Source organism: Mastigoproctus giganteus, chromosome 4, assembly GCF_048544385.1.
Source record: "Mastigoproctus giganteus isolate SK-2022 chromosome 4, ASM4854438v1, whole genome shotgun sequence".
NCBI classification, from domain to species: Eukaryota; Metazoa; Arthropoda; class Arachnida; order Uropygi; family Thelyphonidae; genus Mastigoproctus; species Mastigoproctus giganteus.
Window position 1 is genome coordinate 236968795 of NC_143578.1, and position 20623 is coordinate 236989417.

At 39.4% G+C, this 20623-nt stretch overlaps 1 protein-coding gene across 1 annotated transcript in view; it reads right to left on the reverse strand.

Annotated features, from left to right (window-relative positions):
* The window catches only part of Tmem214 (Transmembrane protein 214), a 145577-nt gene that overhangs the window by 17859 nt on the left and 107095 nt on the right, over positions 1-20623 (reverse strand). The gene's annotated exons all lie outside the window — the stretch shown is intronic.

Below are 20623 nucleotides of genomic sequence, written 5' to 3' on the forward strand. Positions count from 1 at the left end.
TATTGTTTACAATACAAAAATAAGGATAACATAATACTCTGTTACTAGTTGCTTAAACCAATTGCTGAAAACTATCAAATTGCATAAAGCATCCATATATCTAAAGTGTGTGTATATATTAGAGAAAAGATTAATTCTTAAACTTACATACATAGCAGCCCAAACCTTTCTTGTTAACATTTAGAAGTAATATTTTATTACACTAAGGTTGAGAATACTCTTTGTACAGGAATATTTATTTTATCCCTGCTAAGTGAGTTTGCATTTATGATAAAGTTTGGTGATTTTCAATATCTGTTTTAAAATTGTAGTAAAGTTAGCACGTTAATCTTATCAAGCAGGTATATTTATTTGTTTTAATCAGGCAAGCAATTCAAAAGATTTCTCAGTTATCAAGAAATTTTGGCATCATTTCAAGATATCAGTACTGGATGTGATAATTATGTTTTCTTTGATATAATTCTGTGGTATATAATTACATAAGTTATTTTATAAATTTAATGTAATACACATATATTAGTGGAGTAACTGCAGATAGGGTGGCAATTATTGCTGTCCTTATGAATAGCATTATTGTACTAGTGTGGTTTAGCACTGTAGTTTTCATTTCATTTTTTAACTAAAAATTATGCTTGTCTCTAGAGAAGTGAAGATGCCTTGGCTCAGGGGATAAATGCCAAAGCCAATTCTATGAATCAAAGGCTTAGGCCTGACACAGCCAAGTGTTAGGAGCGCAAGTGCAGTAATACACACTCTGAGTGGACTGAGGTTCAAACCTGTGACTACTAAATACGATTAACATTTATATTGATTGATTTATTGTAAACTCCACTGACCTGGTGGTCATGCTGGAGTATAAACAAGAACATTTTAGGCCTGACGTAGCTGAGTGGTCAGGAGCATGAGTGCAGTAGCACACGCTCTTTGAATGGACCAGGGTTCAAGCCAGTGACTACTAAATACGATTTAACATTTGTATTCATTGATATTGTAAACTCCACTGACCTGGTGGTCGAACCGGAGTATAAACAAGAACATTTACTACTTGCAGTGGCATCTATGCTAAATTGACTATAGCTAAAAGGTAGGTTAGATACAAACAGTGAGGAAATTAAGCTAAAAACTCTACATCTTAAAAATTGAATGTGCAAAGAATAGTTAATGACCTCTAAGGAATTAAATCTAGTGAAACATCCAGTGCTCAGATGTCCAACTCAATGCTATAACCCACCTAACTACACAATGGCATCACCAAGAGAAGGTACTAGCTCCATTAGCATTAGCATTAGTAGAGGCATTTGATGCAAGAAAGCAAGCTTACGAAGCATCAGCCAAAAAAAAAAAAAAAAAAAAAAACCCGCTTCCACTTCACCCCTCTGTTCGTTCAAAATACCTGTCCAGCTGAGCCTTAAACTTATTTAGGCTATCAACCTCCACCACAAGGGATGGAACTCTGTTCCACCAACCAACCACCTGCTGGCTAAAGACAAATTTCCGCACGTCTATCCTACATCTGTCTTTCCTCAATTTGAATTTATGCCCTCTCAGGTGATTTTTCTGAGCTAGAGGAAGAATCCCATCAGCATTGAGCATGCTTAAACCATTCAAGGCTTTATACACCTCTATCAGATCACCTTGCTGGAGCCTAGTCTCCAGACACTGTAATTTGCAAAACTTAAGCCTTTCTTCGTAAGAGCACCCCTTTGTTCCATTCACTAATCTTGTTGCCCTTCTCAGTACTCGTTCCAGCAGCTCTACATCCTTCTTGAAATGAGGCCTCCAGACCTGTATACAGTACTCTAGGTGTGGCCTGACCATTGCCTTATACAATGGAATAATCACCTCCTTATCCCTGCTGGAAAAATTCCTGTATATCATTGACATAACTCCATGCAGCCCGTCTGCACTGCTCAGAGAACTTCATATCTGCCTGCACAACCACCCCCAAGTCCCTTTCATTCTCTACCACTGTCAGAGTAGTACCACAGAGTTGATACGTTGCTCTGGGGTTGCTGTTTCCCATGTGTAGTACTTTACATTTGTCAATGTTAAACTTCATTTGCCACCTCTCAGCCCATCTGCTCAACCTTTCCAGATCCTGTTGCAGCAGCATATAGTGTCCTTGACAACCCTGCCAACCTTTGTATCGTCTGCAAACTTGGACATTAAGCTTCATATACCATCATCAATATCATTTATAAATACAGAAAACAATAATGGACCCAACACTGAGCCCTGAGGGACTCCACTAATAACATTAGTCCATGACGAGCAGTGTCCATTGATTACCACTCTCTGTCTTCTCCCCCTCAACCACCCCTTTATCCATAGCAGCAATTTGCCTCCAATGTCACACTGCTCCAATTTGTGTAGCAGTCTTCCATGTGCAACAGTATCAAAAGCCTTTCTAAGATCCAAGTATATAATATCAAAGTTATTCCTTGCATCCAGTTCTTTTGTGACTGCATCATAGTATCCAATCAAATTGGTCAGGCAGGACTTCCCCTTAACAAAACCATGCTGTGTCTGAGCTATAACTGAAGTCTTGTCTAAATGATCCTGCAGTGCTTCTTTAACCAGTGCCTCCATTAATTTTCCTGGAACAGAAGTTAAGCTCACAGGTCTATAATTACTTGTGTCAGCCTTTGATCCTCCTTGGTCACATTTGCACATTTCCAGTCTATGGGTACCTCCCCTGAGTCCAAGGAAGCTCTCATAATTATGGCTAAGGGTTTGTTTACTTCCTTTGCTGCCTCCTTTAATATAACTGGATAGATCCCATCCACCGCGGGTGCCTTTCTTGTGTTTATCTTCAACAGTTTCTCCTCCACTTTACTCCCAGTTATTTCAAGATTCTGTAGCTTACTGCTAGAGTTGAATACACCTCTGGCATTCCCCTTGCTGAATAACTCCTCATGTGTGAATGTCGATGCAACATATTCATTTAGTTTAGCTACCTGAGCAGGATCATCAACAGTTGACCCATCAATATCAAGTGGACCAATCTGATTCATCCCCTTCCTTCTAGAGTTTACATAAGTAAAGAACTCTTTGCTGTTTTTCTTTACATCCCTTGCCAAGGATTTCTCGTAATCTGCCTTCGCCTGCCTAACCTCCTTTGTAACTTGGTTGCATATCAACTTGTATCTATCATAGGCTTCTGTGTCGTGTTAATTTGTAAGTATCCCATGCATTTTTCTTCTCTGCCATATGCCTCATTACTTCATCTGACATCCATTTTGGCCTAAACCTTGAACAATATTTCTTAGTTGGTATGTAAAGCCTAGTAGCTTCCAAGATAAGTTCTTTGAATGCTTCCCATTTTGAATTTGCTGTTGGTAACATCATCAGTTGGTCCCACTGTATAGAATTTAAATACTGTCTCAGTCCATCGTAGTCGCCTTTACGGAAGCAATAACCCTTCCCTTTACCCCTAATGGTAGTTACCTCTTTGAGTAAATCCCACTTCAGCACACTGTGATCACTGCCACCTAGTGGTTCATTTATCTGCAGATTCTTAATGCATGAAGAATCACCGCTGATAATCAAATCAAGAGTATTACTCCCTCTAGTTGCCTCCCGAACATGCTGATGTAGAAAATAATCATCCAATAAATCCACAAAAGTCCTGCTAGTGTGTGAGTAACCAGCTCCCAAATTCCAGTCAATATCTGGGAAATTAAAATCTCCCATTATAAGACTCTCTGATTTACTGGCTCACTCTATTTCACTGTACAGTTCCTTATTATACTCATCAGAGTCATTAGGCCTATAGCACACTCCTACTCTCAATTTTGATCTCCCAATGCTTATGTCACACCAAACTGACTCAACACTGCACTGTCCAGCGATGTCGACTGGCTTCACTTCCTTGGTTTTTACGTGTTTCTTAACTAATAGCATAACCCCTCCCCCCTTCCTATCCTGTCTATCCTTTCTGTAGACGTTGTACTCCCCAAATTGCAGTTCTGCATCCCTTATATCTGTGTGACACCACGTCTCTGATATCCCAACAATATCTGCCTTTGATGTTTTGAGCAATACCTCAAATTCATCAAATTTATTTACTAAACTCCTAGCATTGGTGTACACGCAAGTATACCTGCACCTGTTTCTATTCTTAGCTACCCTAACACAACCCATGTGTTTACTTGTACCGCAATGGAGGTAATTATTCCGTGTGGCTCTATTGTCAGGGGAAAGAGAAAATATTTAATGCAATAAGGATAAGTGAAAAAGGTTATATTTGCTATGAGCCAAAGCAATAGTGTAGAATAATATCATTTAAGTACACAAGAGGTTATATTCTTACACACTTAGGTACTAATGACATGTAGCAAAGGCAATTATGAGACGTTGAGGAAAAGTTGAGTAAGGCCGAAATCTGACAAGTGTTTGAAATTTTTCCCAGGTAGCAAAAGCCCTAATGAGTAATTCAGGCCTGGGGAAGATTGTGCCAGCCTTGTGGGGGTAGAATTTTTATTCAACTGCTTCGAGAAGAAACTGTTTATAGTGATGGGATACACCTGATATCTTGAAAGCATTAGCAGATATCCTTGCAGGATATCTGCTAATGCTGTCAACTAAAAAACACAAGTGATTTGTTAAATTGCTAGATTCAGAGGATACACAGAATAATAATTCAGTGATAGCCATAAGCACAGGTGGAACTGATTCTTGCACTGTTACCATTGGGGAAGAAGGGAAAGTAGGAGACTACAACATCTTCTAGGGGTCCTCATAGGATATGAAATTATATTCTACCAGAGTTTTTTTTTTTTTTTTTTTTGTTAGTTGTTGACGCATCAGCTTCTGTGGCCATAATGCACCTCCCAAAGTTTTTGCATTTTACTCTGATCCAAGCCCAAGGCGGGATTCGAACCCACGACATTCAGGTTGCCAGGCAGGCACTTTACCCACCTGGCTAGCCCAGTGGGCCTACCAGAGTTACTTGGAGAACAAATGGACAGGCATATATATACACTTATATATTAATGTGTACAGTAAGTAAATTTGATGAATATGAAGTTATCACACAATGACATAACAAAAATATCAGAAACATGGTATCAATCTGATATACAGGATTCAGAATATGAATATGGTGTCTGCAACATACACAAAACGGAGAGATACGATTTGGGGAGGGAGGCATATGCTTTTGGTAAGAAAGCATCTAGATTCTAAAACAGTACATCCAACAAACAGGAGCAGTCGGTGCAGTAAATAAGACAGCCATTAGTGACACAAGCATTGTGAAAAGAAAGATAAGAGGAGCAGTTTTTAAGCCAAATGACTGTTATGAACTATATAAACAAATAGTGAGCTAGCAAATAAGAATGCCTTATCATGAGGGATTTTAGCTTTACAAATATTGATTGGAAACTGTGGGTTGGTGACTCAGTCTGCATCTGAACTTTTCTGGATATACCTGATGACTGCTTTCTATATCAAGGTGGAGGTGCCAAAAGAGGAAGCAACATTATTTATTTGATTATTAGTAGTAATTAACATATTTTATGAATCTAAAAGAAATCACTCATTGGCAGCAATTATTGCATATTGATATAGGATTTATTCAAAGAAATTAACTACTGTCAAGGAATATATCATTCAATCAGTAGTAGCAACAAGCAGTGTGTACAAAGGACAGGGACATAACACGAGCTATGACATGCTTACTGGGAATTCCTCGTTCAGGGAATTCAATTACAAGCCCCTATCCCCATCACGAAGGAGGTTGATGGGGTTATGAAATCCTTCCGGAAAGCGATGAGCATGCTGATTCCTTCAGTGTAGCGTGCGTGCAGCCCCAGACATCTAAAGGCATCACAGACCTGTCATTGCTCTGTCTTGTGCAGCTAAATGCTGCTTGTCCCTCTTGATGGATTTTGTTTTTGTAATAATATATATATTTTTACATGGTTAAAGAAGCATTGCAGGATCATCTAGACAAGACTTAAGTTATAGCTCGGACACAGCATGGGTTTGTTAAGGGTAAGTCTTGTCTGACCAATTTGATTGGATACTATGATGTAGTTACAAAGGAACTGGATACAATGAATAACTTTGATATCATATATTTGGATCTTAGAAAAGCCTTTGATACTGTTGCACATGGAAGACTGCTGCACAAATTGGAGCAGTGTGGCATTGGAGGCAAATTGCTGCTATGGATTAAGGGATGGTTGAGTGGGAGAAGACAGAGTGGTAATCAATGGACACTGCTCTTCGGGGACTAATGTTATTAGTAGAGTCACTCAGGGTTCAGTGTTGGGTCCATTATTGTTTTCTGTATTTATAAATGATATCGATGATGGTATATCAGGCTTAATGTCCAAGTTTGCAGACGATACAAAGGTTGGCAGGGTTGTTAATGACAGTACACTGCTGCAACAGGATCTAGAAAAGTTGAGCAGATGGGCTAAGAGGTGACAAATTAAGTTTAACATTGACAAATGTAAAGTACTACATATGGGAAGCAGTAATCCCAGAGTAATATATCAACTCTGTGGTACTACCACACTGACAGTGGTAGAGAATGAAAAGGATCTGGGGGTAATTGTGCAGGCAGATATGAAGTTTTCTGAGCAGAGCAGATGGTCTGCAAGAGTAGCTCAATGTGTCTTGTCAATGATATACAGGAATTTTTCTAGCAGGGATAAGGAGGTGATTATCCCCTTGTATAAGGCAATTAGCATTAGCATTAGTAGAGGCATTTGATGCAAGAAAGCAAGCTTATGCAGCATCAGCCAAAAAAAAAAAAAAAACCCACTTCCACTTCACCCCTCTGTTCGTTCAAAATACCTGTCCAGCTGAGCCTTAAACTTATTTAGGCTATCAACCTCCACCACAAGGGATGGAAGTCTGTTCCACCAACCAACCACCCGCTGGCTAAAGGCAAATTTCCGCACGTCTATCCTACATCTGTCTTTCCTCAATTTGAATTTATGCCCTCTCAGGTGATTTTTCTGAGCTAGAGGAAGAATCCCATCAGCATTGAGCATGCTTAAACCATTCAAGGCTTTATACACCTCTATCAGATCACCTCGCTGGTGCCTAGTCTCCAGACACTGTAATTTGCAAAACTTAAGCCTTTCTTCGTAAGAGCACCCCTTTGTTCCATTCCTAATCTTGTTGCCCTTCTCAGTACTCGTTCCAGCAGCTCTACATCCTTCTTGAAATGAGGCCTCCAGACCTGTATACAGTACTCTAGGTGTGGCCTGACCATTGCCTTATACAATGGAATATTCACCTCCTTATCCCTGCTGGAAAAATTCCTGTATATCATTGACAATACTCCATGAGCTACGCTTGCAGCCAGTCTGCACTGCTCAGAGAACTTCATATCTGCCTGCACAACCACCCCCAAGTCCCTTTCATTCTCTACCACTGTCAGTGTAGTACCACAGAGTTGATACGTTGCTCTGGGGTTGCTGTTTCCCATGTGTAGTACTTTACATTTATCAATGTTAAACTTCATTTGCCACCTCTCAGACCATCTGCTCAACCTTTCCAGATCCTGTTGCAGCAGCATAGTGTCAGTAGTGTCCTTGACAACCCTGCCAACCTTTGTATCGTCTGCAAACTTGGACATTAAGCCCAATATACCATCATCAATATCATTTATAAATACAGAAAACAATAATGGACCCAACACTGAGCCCTGAGGGACTCCACTAATAACATCAGTCCACGATGAGCAGTGTCCATTGATTACCACTCTCTGTTTTCTCCCCCTCAACCACCCCTTTATCCATAGCAGCAATTTGCCTCCAATGTCACACTGCTCCAATTTGTGTAGCAGTCTTCCATGTGCAACAGTATCAAAAGCCTTTCTAAGATCCAAGTATATAATATCAAAGTTATTCCCTGCATCCAGTTCTTTTGTGACTGCATCATAGTATCCAATCAAGTTGGTCAGGCAACACTTCCCCTTAACAAAACCATGCTGTGTCTGAGCTATAACTGAAGTCTTGTCTAAATGATCCTGCAGTGCTTCTTTAACCAGTGCCTCCATTAATTTTCCTGGAACAGAAGTTAAGCTCACAGGTCTATAATTACTTGTGTCAGCCTTTGATCCTCCTTTGTGAATTGGGGTCACATTTGCACATTTCCAGTCTATGGGTACCTCCCCTGAGTCCAAGGAAGCTCTCATAATTATGGCTAAAGGTTTGCTTACTTCCTTTGCTGCCTCCTTTAATATAACTGGATAGATCCCATCCACCCCGGATGCCTTTCTTGTGTTTATCTTCAACAGTTTCTCCTCCACTTTACTCCCAGTTATTTCAAGATTCTGTAGCTTACTGCTAGAGTTGAATACACCTCTGGCATTCCCCTCGCTGAATAACTCCTCATGTGTGAATGTCGATGCAAAATATTCATTTAGTTTGTTAGCTACCTGAGCAGGATCATCAACACTTGACCCATCAATATCAAGTGGACCAATCTGATTCATCCCCTTCCTTCTAGAGTTTACATAAGTAAAGAACTCTTTGCTGTTTTTCTTTGCATCCCTTGCCAAGGATTTCTCGTAATCTGCCTTCGCCTGCCTAACCTCCTTTGTAACTTGTATCTATCATAGGCTTCTGTGTCATGTGTTAATTTGTATGTATCCCATGTATTTTTCTTCTCTGCCATATGCCTCATTAGTTCATCTGACATCCATTTTGGCCTAAACCTTGAACAATATTTCTTAGTTGGTATGTAAAGCCTAGTAGCTTCCAAGATAAGTTCTTTGAATGCTTCCCATTTTGAATTTGCTGTTGGTAACATCATCAGTTGGTCCCACTGTATAGAATTTAAATACTGTCTCAGTCCATCGTAGTCGCCTTTACGGAAGCAATAACCCTTCCCTTTACCCCTAATGGTAGTTACCTCTTTGAGTAAATCCCACTTCAGCACACTGTGATCACTGCCACCTAGTGGTTCATTTATCTGCAGATTCTTAATGCATGAAGAATCACTGCTGATAATCAAATCAAGAGTATTACTCCCTCTAGTTGCCTCCCGAACATGCTGATGTAGAAAACAATCATCCAATAAATCCACAAAAGCCCTGCTAGTGTGTGAGTAACCAGCCCCCAAATTCCAGTCAATATCTGGGAAATTAAAATCTCCCATTATAAGACACTCTGATTTACTGGCCCACTCTATTTCCCTGTACAGTTCCTTATTATACTCATCAGAGTCATTAGGCCTATAGCACACTCCTACTCTCAATTTTGATCTCCCAATGTTTATGTCACACCAAACTGACTCCACACTGCACTGTCCAGCGATGTCGACTGGCTTCACTTCCTTGGTTTTTATGTGTTTCTTAACTAATAACATAACCCCTCCTCCCTTCCTATCCTGTCTATCCTTTCTGTAGACGTTGTACTCCCCAAATTGCAGTTCTGCATCCCTTATATCTGTGTGACACCACGTCTCTGATATCCCAACAATATCTGCCTTCGATGTTTTGAGCAATTCATCAATTTATTTACTAAACTCCTAGCATTGGTGTACACGCAAGTATACCTGCACCTGTTTCTATTCTTAGCTACCCTAACACAACCCATGTGTTTACTTGTACCGCAATGGCTCCCAGCAGTCTCTGAAATACCATGCATCTTGTTTTTCAGGCTTCTGCTCATTCTAATAGAAGCAGTGCAAGAATCTCTTTCACCTCTGCCAGTGGCTACTGTCAATCTATTGGTCTTTGTCTCCCCCCAAGCTAGCAGTTTTCCGACCCACCTAACACTGCCTCGATAGCATCAGCAAATATTCTTGCACCCTTTCTATTTAAGTGTATCCCATCCCTGTAGAAGCAATCTCTCCTGTTAACAAGTACATTCCAGGCTGAAAAAAATTCTACCCCTTGAGCCTTGCACAATCTTTCCAGGGCCGAATTGATCGACAAGGCTCTCATCATATACTCCCTCCTATCGGGTCTGGGCAGAATTGCAGACACTTTCAAATTCAACCCTAATTCTCGGCTTTTGTTCAACAGTGACCTGTACTTGTTAAGTAATTCTGCCGGTCTCCTACTCTTAATATTATTAGTGCCAACGTGTACAACTATATCACCTTTTGTGCCCTTAAAAGATGATATTCGCTCTACAACGTCATCAACCTTTGCCCCTGGCAGACATACCCTGGTCCTGTTCCACCTATCTTTTTTACAAAGCATGTTCCCTGTTTCCCTGACAATAGAGTCACCAACAACTACTAGTTCCTTCGGGACCAGCGCATTCTGCCTTAGGGGTTGTCTCTGTGTCACGCGATGCCCAAGTGCAAGCTCTGGCGTTGATGTGGGCAGCTGAGAGCTTGATGGGCCCCTCAATTTAGTTTCTTCGAGGGCATCCACCCTGTCCTTCAAGCTCTCATATAGGCCCACAAGAACGCCGAGTTGTTGCCTGATATCGATACACTCCTTGCATCGTGCACACACAAAGACATCCCCCTTGGCAGTATCATGTCCCGTACCCGATTGCTCTGCAAACATCAAGCAAACAGTGCATTTTATAAGGCTGTGAGTCAGAGGACAACTATCCCCCTCAGTTCTGCTCTGAGCCACAGCACTTCCATTAGCTTGAGCCTTTTGCTTTGCTGCTCTGGTCTGAGTCATGATTCTATTAATTTATTAATTAATTATGTTATGTTATTAATTATATTACGTTTGTAATCTAAGTCGTTATATGTATTTATTTAAACATACAATTTAACTGCTAACGAAGTTCAACTAACGCTATCTAGTACGGTATCACAATGGCGGGAAAGTTACTAACGGTAACTACCGTTACCGTTAGTAACTTTCCCACCATTGTCAGGCCACACCTTGAGTACTGTATACAGGTCTGGAGGCCTCATTTTAAGAAGGTTTGTTTGTTTGTTGTTGGAATGAGTACTGAGAAGGGCAACAAGATTAGTGAATGGAATAAAGGGTTGCTCTTTTGAAGAAAGACTTAAGTTTTGCAAATTACAGTGTCTGGAGACTAGGCACCTGTGAGGTGATCTGATTGAGGTGTATAAAGCCTTGAATGGTTTGAGCATGCTCAATGCTGATGGGATTCTTCCTCTTGCTCAGGTTATGCACCTAAGGATACATAAATTCAAATTGAGGAAGGATGGTTGCAGGATAGATGTGCAGAAGTTTGCCTTTAGCCAGTGGGTGGTTGATTGCTGGAACAAACTTCCATCTGTTGTTGTAGAAGTTGATAGCTTAAATAGCATAAGATTCAAGGCAGGACTTGACAAATATTTGGAGCAAGTGGATGGGTGAAATAAGGTTTTTTTTTTTTTTTTTTTTTTTTTTTGGCTAATGCTATATAAGCTTGCTTTCTTGCATCATGTGCCTTTGCTAATGCTAAATCTAATACTGATTGGTAATTAAATTATTTTATGATAACTGCTGAGAGAAAGCTGGAAGAGAAATTTTTAGGAATATATGGGCAGATACATAGATTAATAGAGTAAAAACAGCTGGAGGCAGGGGTGAAAGTGATTCTTGCACTGCTTCTATTGGAAAGAGCAGCAGCCTTGAAGCAAGGTGGACTACTGGGGGTCATCATGACTCAAGTAAATGTATTAGCTGAGTTAAAAGTTAGGGTAACTAAGAGTAAGAACAGGCCCATGTACTATTGCAAGTACACCAATGCTAGGAGTATAGTAAATAAATTTGATGAACTTGAAGTGCTGGTCAAAATATCAAATGCAGACATTGTTGGGATTTTGCACAGATATAAGGGATGCAGAATTTGAATATGGGGAGTACAATGCATACAGAAAGGACAGACAGTATGGGAGTTTACGCTCTTAGTTTAAAAGCACATATGATGATTATTCATGCATTAAGAATCTGCAGATAATAAAAGAAACACTAGGTGGCAGTGATCACAGTGTATTGAACTGGGACTTACTTAAAGATGTAACTACTAGATGGGTATTTTGCATCTACATTCACACATGAGGAATTCTTAATTGAACACTAGAAGGAAGGGGATGAAACAAATTGGACTACTCAATATTGATGGGTTGACTGTTGATGATCCTGCTCAGATTGCTGACAAACTGAACGAGTATTTTGCATCTACATTCATATATAAGGAATTCTTTAGGGAAGGGGATCCGTAAGTTTATAAATAAAATTTCTGCTTATGCCCTGGGATGACCACACGGTCAGAGAAGTTCCCATGATAGAGACAATACAAGAAACAGCACTGTATTTATCAAACTAACAGGGAGCTAAATGATTTTGTAATAACTGAGAGGAAAGTGGAACAGAAATTGTTGAAGTGAAGTTAAAGAAAAGAAAAGCACTTAGAGCGGATGGGATCTATCTAATCATATTAAGGGAGGCAGTGAAGGATGTGAGCAAACCCTTAGCCATAATTATGAGAGCAACCTCAGATTCATGGGAGGTCCCCATGGACTGGAGAAGTGCAAATATATCCCCAACTCACAAAGGGGGATCAAAGAGGGATGCAATTGCAGACCTGTTAGTTTAACTTCTGTTCCAGGGAAAATAATGGAGTCATTGGTAAAAATAAAAAATAAAAGTAATGAAGGATCATCTAGATAAGGCTGCAATTATACTTCAAACACAGCATTAGTTTGTTAGGGGAAAAATCTTGTTTGAGCAATTTTTACTGGACACTGCAATGTGGTCACAAAGGAATTGGATGCAAAAAATAATTTTGATATCATATACTTGGATTTCAAGAAAGCTTTTGATACTGTTGCACATAAAAGACTGCACATACCAACCGTAGTACTTCACTAAGAGTAGTGGAAAATGAAAGACCGAGGTAATTGTGCAGGTACAATCAAATGTGAAGTTCTCTGAGTAATGCAGATAGCCACAGCTCATGGGGTTTTGTCAATGATATACAGAAATTTTGGTAGCAGGGGTAAAGAGATGATTATTTCATTCAGATGTGGAGACCTCATTTTAGGAAGGATGTGAAGCTGCTGGAACAAGTAAAGAGAAGGGCAACAAGGTTAGTGAGGAGAATAATGGGGTGCCCTTACCAAGAAGGGCTTCAGTTCTGCAAACTGCAGCATCTGGACACTAGGCACCTGCGAGGCGATCTGACTTAGGTGTTTGAGGCTTTGAATGGATTGAGAAAGCTCAATGCTGATGAAATTCTTCCACTTGCTCAGACCACACACGAGGGGGTACAAATTCAAACTGAAGGATGGTTGCTGAATACATGTGCTGAAGTTTGCCTTTAGCCTATGGGTGGTTGATTGATGGAACTAACTTCCATCTGTTGTTGTTGAATTTGATAGCTTAAATAAATTCAAGGAAGAACTAGACAAATTATTGGAGAGAATAAATAGGTGAAATGGAAAGTGTCTCTTTTTTGTCTGCTGATTCTGTATAAGCTTGCTTTCCTGCGTCATTTGCCCCTGCTAATGCTAATTTAAAATATTTCTGTTAAGAAATATTTTAATATATCCAACTGTATGAAAAGCAGCAACAGAGGAGGTAATAAAACCTTTGGCTGGATCTAACAATGAGAGCATCCTTGGATTCGGTGGAAGTTCCTATATACTGGAGAAGGTAGGCAAATGTCTCATCTATTCATAAAGGTGAAGAGGATAACTACAGACATGCAAGTTTAATTTCTGAGCAAAGAAACTTATGCAGTCCACAATTTGTATTATTTTTTCTATAGACTCCATAGAAGAAATACAAAATCAATTGAATAGAAATAGTCATAACACAATCACAGCATGGATTTGGTAATGGGAGATAATGCCTGACCAATCTGACTAGCTATAAGATTTTAGCAAGCTTTAGTTACAGTGATAATCCCATTGTATAAATTATTAGCCTAAGTCTTGAATACAGGTTTGTAAACTTCATTTTTAGGAAGGATGTAGCTGTGTTTGAAATGGTTCAGAGAACAGCAACAATTTTAGTACAAATATTCTTTTGGGACACAAAAGTATATTCTTACTAAAAAATACTCGAGTTGTATTAATTGCAATGTCTGGAAATTAGCATCTGTGTGTGGAAACTTAACTGAGGTGTTCAAGGCTTTAAAAAGATAAAATACGCCAAGTGCTGATTGCATCTTTATTATTCCTTGGAAAACATACAAGGTAATTGAATAATGATGTTTGCAGAATATATGTGCAGAAGTTTTGCCTTTAGGTAGATAATAATTGATTGTTGGAACATAATTCCACCTAATGTTGTGGATTTAGGAAGTCTGAATAAATTTAAAGACTTGAACAAACTATTAGAAGGGAGAGGAAAATTAAATGGGTAAAAGAATTTTTTTTTTAATACTGCAAAGTAATTCTTTGTCAATGTTCACAATTGCTGGATGCACAATATTACACTTAAGGATTAAGCAAAAGTCATCATTTATTTCCTTTGGTAACAGTTACCACTGTTACTCATGATCAAAATATTCAATTCTTTGTATGCATCTCTGCAGTCAATTTTAGTCTTGAAGGGCAATTTATATTCACATGTACTCTCATAACAGTTGTTTCAAGACACTAGTCTCTCGACAGATGACGACTAGCCTCAATTAGTAATTATATGATAACCTGTGAGTAATATAATCAAATCTAAGTGAGCAGTCAATTGGCATATGAAAGAGGAAACTTCCATGAAAATTCCAGTTCATTCCATAGGTGTTCCACAGGATTCAAATCAGGACTCTGCACTGGACATTCCAACTTCTGTACATTCATGTCCGTGAAACATACTCAAATAGCACCAGTGCTATGATATGAAGCATTATCCTACCACGTTATAGGGAATTGTCTAAAATTGTCCATTGGCATTCAAAGTTCTATGCACAACCACCACAGGTAGTGTGAAGATGTACTGCCCTAGGCCATACCATTAAAAACAGTCACACATTATAACCCAACCTCCTCTGTATTTCACTATTGGTACACTGCACCTCCTTAGCAGCAGACATCCTACAGATCCACACACACACACACACCCATCTGATTGGAATAGGGTGCAGCAATATTTATCACTCCACAGAACTGGTTTCCAGTATTCTACAGACTAGTTACAGTGTTCATTGCACCACACAGAGCAAGACCACTGATGGGTCTTACTCTGTGTGGTGATTCTTGTTTTACATGCTCTCTCCCATGAAAACTGAGGATGTGGAGCCCTATACACGGTGTTTGTACAGATCTCAATCCCTAATGATGCCTTAAACCCCTGGTTGATTCTTTGCAGATATGTCTGATCATGTGTGGTGAGTTTCTGTGTTCTTCCTGTGCATTTCTAGGTGGGGTACCATCAAGCTTCCATTTTGCAAAAATATCACTGACTATTGACTTTGAATTGCATAAGTCATCAGCAGTTACACAAATCAACAAGTCAGCAATGACTTGTTGATTTGTGTAATCAGCAATGACCAACAATAACACCCCTCTTTAATTCAGTCAGCTTGGCTCTACATGCCGTGAAAAGAGCAACTTATATTTTGGCTCAATACCAGTCCAAGTCACTTGTTTATACAGAAGGTCCAATAGACATGAAAACAGTTGTATCCGGGTAGTTTTTGAGGGTGGTATATAAGAATAAAGAAAAACAAGGCCATAAGGTCATATACAACGATTCTATGTTCATTTTGCAAGCCCAGAACTAGGGGATGGAAATATACACCTAAGCTGCCACTTGAAAAATTCTTTAGAAATTCCAGCTGTCATTGCAGGATAAACCATCTAATCTGGCAAACGAAACTAAACAGATCTTTCCAACAGTGTTTCCCAACTTTTTTCGAGTCGCAACCTCCTTTTATAATAGCCAAGTAACCTGCGACCCCCCCCCGCCACATTTGCATAAAAAGGCATTTTTAATAGGGTAAAGAAAACACATTAAAAATAGATTTTTCAGAATATAATTCTAACCTAATATTTAATGCAATGGTTGTACTTGCATCTGGGCAACCAGCTTCAAAATTTGCATGGTGACATTTGGATATGACTGATACATAGCACACCAGAACTGAGTCAGCAATTTTTCATAAAACAAATTATGTGCCGAGGAATCATTCCGCAGATCCAAGAATTCATCCTATACTTCATGGGGAATGCTGGCTACATTCAGGGAAGCAGAGAATGGGTTTTGTACCAGTTCAGCTTCTTCTTCTGTAACCTAGATGATATCCAGGGAAGTACCGCTGAAATTCATTTTCAAGAGATTCAAGGTGCCCAGTAATCTCCTCCTTCAGATTCCTCTACCACACTGCAGAGTTTTTCAAACATGGCAATGTTTCCAAGATTTACTTGCCGACGCCAGTTTTGCAGCTTGGATACAAATGCCTAATGATTGTCTTGAAATTGGATAATGTGTTTCCTTTCCCTGAAGTTTCAGGTTCAGCTTATTTAGCTGGTCTAAAATGTCTGCTAAGTAAGCAACTCTTTTCTTCCAAGTTTCATCATTAAAGTAAGCCACATGGTCATGTTTCCCTTGCACTTCTAGGAACAACTTGATTTCATCTTTAAACTCAAAGACACGATTGACAACATTTCCTTTCGACAACACCAGCATACAGCAGTGTAGAAAAGAAGAACCTCGTGATCAGAATTCATGTCTTTACAGAGTTCTTTAAACAGAAGGGTGTTGAGGGCTCCAGCTTTTATGTAATTCACAATTTTGATCAGAGAATTAAGTACCTCTTGCAGAGGAGCTCAAAGAGTCTTACTGGCAAGATCATATCGGTGAATCATGCAGTGAATGCCCTTTGCCTGGGGAGTAAGTTCTTTCACTTTTGTCTGAAAGCCCAACTTTCACCCTAGCATAGCTGGTGCTCCATCTGTACAAACCCCACAGACTTTTTTCCACTGTAGTCCTCCAGTTTCAAAAAAAGGTATTTATTTTCTCTATAACTTCACCTTTTGTAGTTTCAAGTGCACTACAAAACAGGGGCTCTTTGATGTTATCTGAATGAATATATTTCATGAAGACAAGCAATTGAGAACATGAACTTACGTCCGTTGATTTATCAACTTGAAAAGAAAACAGTGGAGAAACTTTGATTTCATTCAAAACCTGCTCTTTCAACGTCTACAGACATATCTGAAATGCACCTCTGAATAGTATTGGATAGAGATATTTGTTGCATTTTTATCTCACTGGCTTCCCCAAGAATTGACTTCATCTTCAACATGCAGGGTTATTATTATTATCATCATTAGCCATATGGTGCAAGGAAGCCTGAGGCTTATGCTGCATCAGCCAAAAAAAAATTTGATTACCCTGAGAGAGAGAGAGAGAAGTAGGAGGGAATCACCAAAAATAAGAATGATGATATCCAGCTTAAGACCCTGGGTGTGCCAAGCACATACTCACCAGATGTGAGCCCCTGGGTTTGATGAACATTTCTCCAATCATGTAAGATTTTTTTTGTTTGGCAATTTCCCATGCAACTTCATATGATGCTTGCACTGTTGCTGTGCTCTGTTGCTAAAAACTTCCTGTAGGATCAAGTCTCTGATGTCTGAGACCAGTTTCATGGTGTCGAAAGAACTCCAAATCCTTTTTAGTAAGTTCTGAATGCTTTATCTCTAAGTGACGTTTCAGATAGTCTTCTGAATATTTACGTATTTTCTCCATGGGTAAGGATTTAGCACGGACTGATGATGACCTACTGACGCTCTTCAGATTTTAGAAAGTGCAAGCAGTAGCTAATCCGTGCTTGACAGCAAGTGGCTGGTTTCTATCATGGCGCCAACTAAAGGTGGTTGACTACTGGTGAACTAAGTTCGCTCCAGTTTGCATTAAACTGCCAATCGCGGACATTATTTTGAATTACATCATTGCAAACATGGTGGTGTCAGCAAAACATATGGGGTGATCTTTAACTGCATTAAGAGAGCAACTCACCTTTATTTGACAATCTGTTATTCACACATCGAGACACCGATTAAAAATGAATTTTGCATCATAGTGAATATTTTTTTTCAGTTTACTATTTGTAACATAGAATTTTATTCTAATAATAACACTGCATTTGTATATTTTATTTTTAGGGAGTGAATCAAGGTCTGCCACAGCAAAAATTTGAAAAAATATTAAAGGCTGGCCATAGCAAATAATTAATATGTATGAACACGGCAGGTTTTTACTATTTTTTAAGTATACACTGTGGTGGACCTTAAGCCACTTCCTTTCATTTATCAAAAATCAGTGTTACAACCACTAGTAGAATATTGCAGTGTAGCCATATGCCATATTGAAATAAATAAGTGTTGAAAACCTTTGTAGTGAAATTTCCTATAAAATTAACTATGGTGACCCCCCAGAAAACACTTTGCGACTTGGGGGGGGTCTCGACCCACAGGTTGGGAACCTGGGTTCCAACGTGAGACAAGTGGCACATACACTACACTACCACAGCCTAACTGTGGATCAGCCATTTGTTACCTGTTTAGAGAGAGAGAGAGAGAGAGAGAGAGAGAGAGAGAGAGAGAGAGAGAGATCTGGATTCAAATCCTAAAGGAATTCTAGTAATTCATTTCCAAGTTTTTTTTTATCCCTATTAGTTATTCTGTTTTTCAGCCTGCACAACATGCAAATTAATCTGTGAACACACATCTGTACAGACATAATACATGATAAAAGGCATAAGAATTGGCACAATATGATAAACTAGCCAATATATTAAAAAGAATCCAAACAACAACAACCAAACTCCAAAAGGTAGCAAACATATTGCAGAATGGGAACTAACTTCCTTAAAAGGCACAAGGTCTTGACACCAAATCTGATTTGCTTTTGAAAAATCGGGAGCAAACTGCTTTAATTCCCCCCCCCTTCTCTAGTCAATTCAATAAGGATGCCTTTGCATTTTTTCTCGTAATCTGTTTCAACTTTCAACAAAATCTGGGGGTCGTTAATGGTGGTCTACCTTAGGATGAATTCTATCATCCATTGGAATATGTTTCCAACAGCTGATTTTAGGGGTCACACTCGTTCTGCTTTCTGGTGAATTAACACGTTTGCCATGTGACAATTCATTATCGCACCTCTTGTTATTCCTCAAGCTACTGCATCCTTAAATCAAACACACCTACTCACATTGTAACTAATAATAAGTTTTTTTCTCTTTTTTTTTTTCATAATTCATCCCCTCTATCCTTCAGGGACAAATTATGGATTAGCAATGTTTTTACATCCCCACTAATTCCAAAAACACATCCACTAATGTGGCATGTCAGACAACAAACTAACTTCTCATAACCTGGAAAAATAAACACTAAACAAAGAAATGCCATGTAGTAGTAGTGGCATGTGATGCAAGAAAGCAAGTGTATGAGCTTATTCAGCATCAGCCAAAAAAAAAAAAAAAAACCACACCATTCCCTCCAAATGCCTGTCCAGTTCCTCCTTAAATTTATTTAACCTGTCAACTTCCACAACGACAGATGGAAGTTTGTTCCAGCAATTAACCACCTGCTGGCTAAAGGCAAATTTCCGCACATCTATTCTACATCTGTCTTTTTTTAATTTGAATTTGTGCCCCCTTAGGTTCGTAATCTGAACAAGTGGAAGGATCCCATCAGAATTCAGCATGCTCAACCCATTCAAGGCCTTATACACCTCAATCAGATCACCGCGCAGGTGCCTAGTCTCCAGCCACTGCATTCGCAGAACTTAAGCCTCTCTTGGTAAAAGGATCCCTTCATTCCCCTCACCAATCTTGTTGCCCTTCTCTGTACACGCTCAAGCAAATCTACATCCTTCCTAAAATGAGGCCTCCAGACCTGTACGCAGTACTCAAGGCATGGCTTGACCATTGCCTTATACAGAGGGACAATCACCTACTCCTCCCTGCTAGCAAAATTCCTATATATCATTGACAAAACCCCATGACCTGCCCTGGCAGCTTGTCTGCATTGCTCAGAAAACTTCATACCTGACTGCACAATTACCCCCAGGTCTTTTTCATTTTCTACCACCTTAAGTGTAGTACCACACAGTTGGTACGTATGTCACCATTTGGAGAATACTAGTAGAGAAAAGTATGCAGGAGGGTTTGATTTCATTCCCAAACTGAAAAAGTAACAAGAATTTTAAAAGATCTTCTAACCCTTTATGCTCACACAGCATCTGACAGATAGTGTGAGTATTCAGGGTTAGCATTAGTAGAGGCATTTGATGCAAGAAAGCAAGCTTATGCAGCATCAGCCAAAAAATAAATAAATAAATAAAAAATAACCACTCTTGTTGCCCTTCTCTATACTCGTTCCAGCATCTCTACATCCTTCTTGAAATGAGGCCTCCAGACCTGTATACAGTACTCTAGGTGTGGCCTGACCATTGCCTTATATAAGGGAATAATCACCTCCTTATCCCTGCTAGAAAAATTCCTATATATCATCGACAATACACCATGAGCTACTCTTGCAGCCCGTCTGCACTGCTCAGTAAACTTCATATCTGCCTGCACAACCACCCCCAGGTCCCTTTCATTCTCTACCACTGTCAGTGTAGTACCACAGAGTTGATACGTTGCTCTGGGGTTGCTGTTTCCCATATGTAGTACTTTACATTTGTCAATGTTAAACTTTATTTGCCACCTCTCAGCCCATCTGCTCAACCTTTCCAGATCCTGTTGCAGTAGCATAAAACTTGGACATTAAGCTT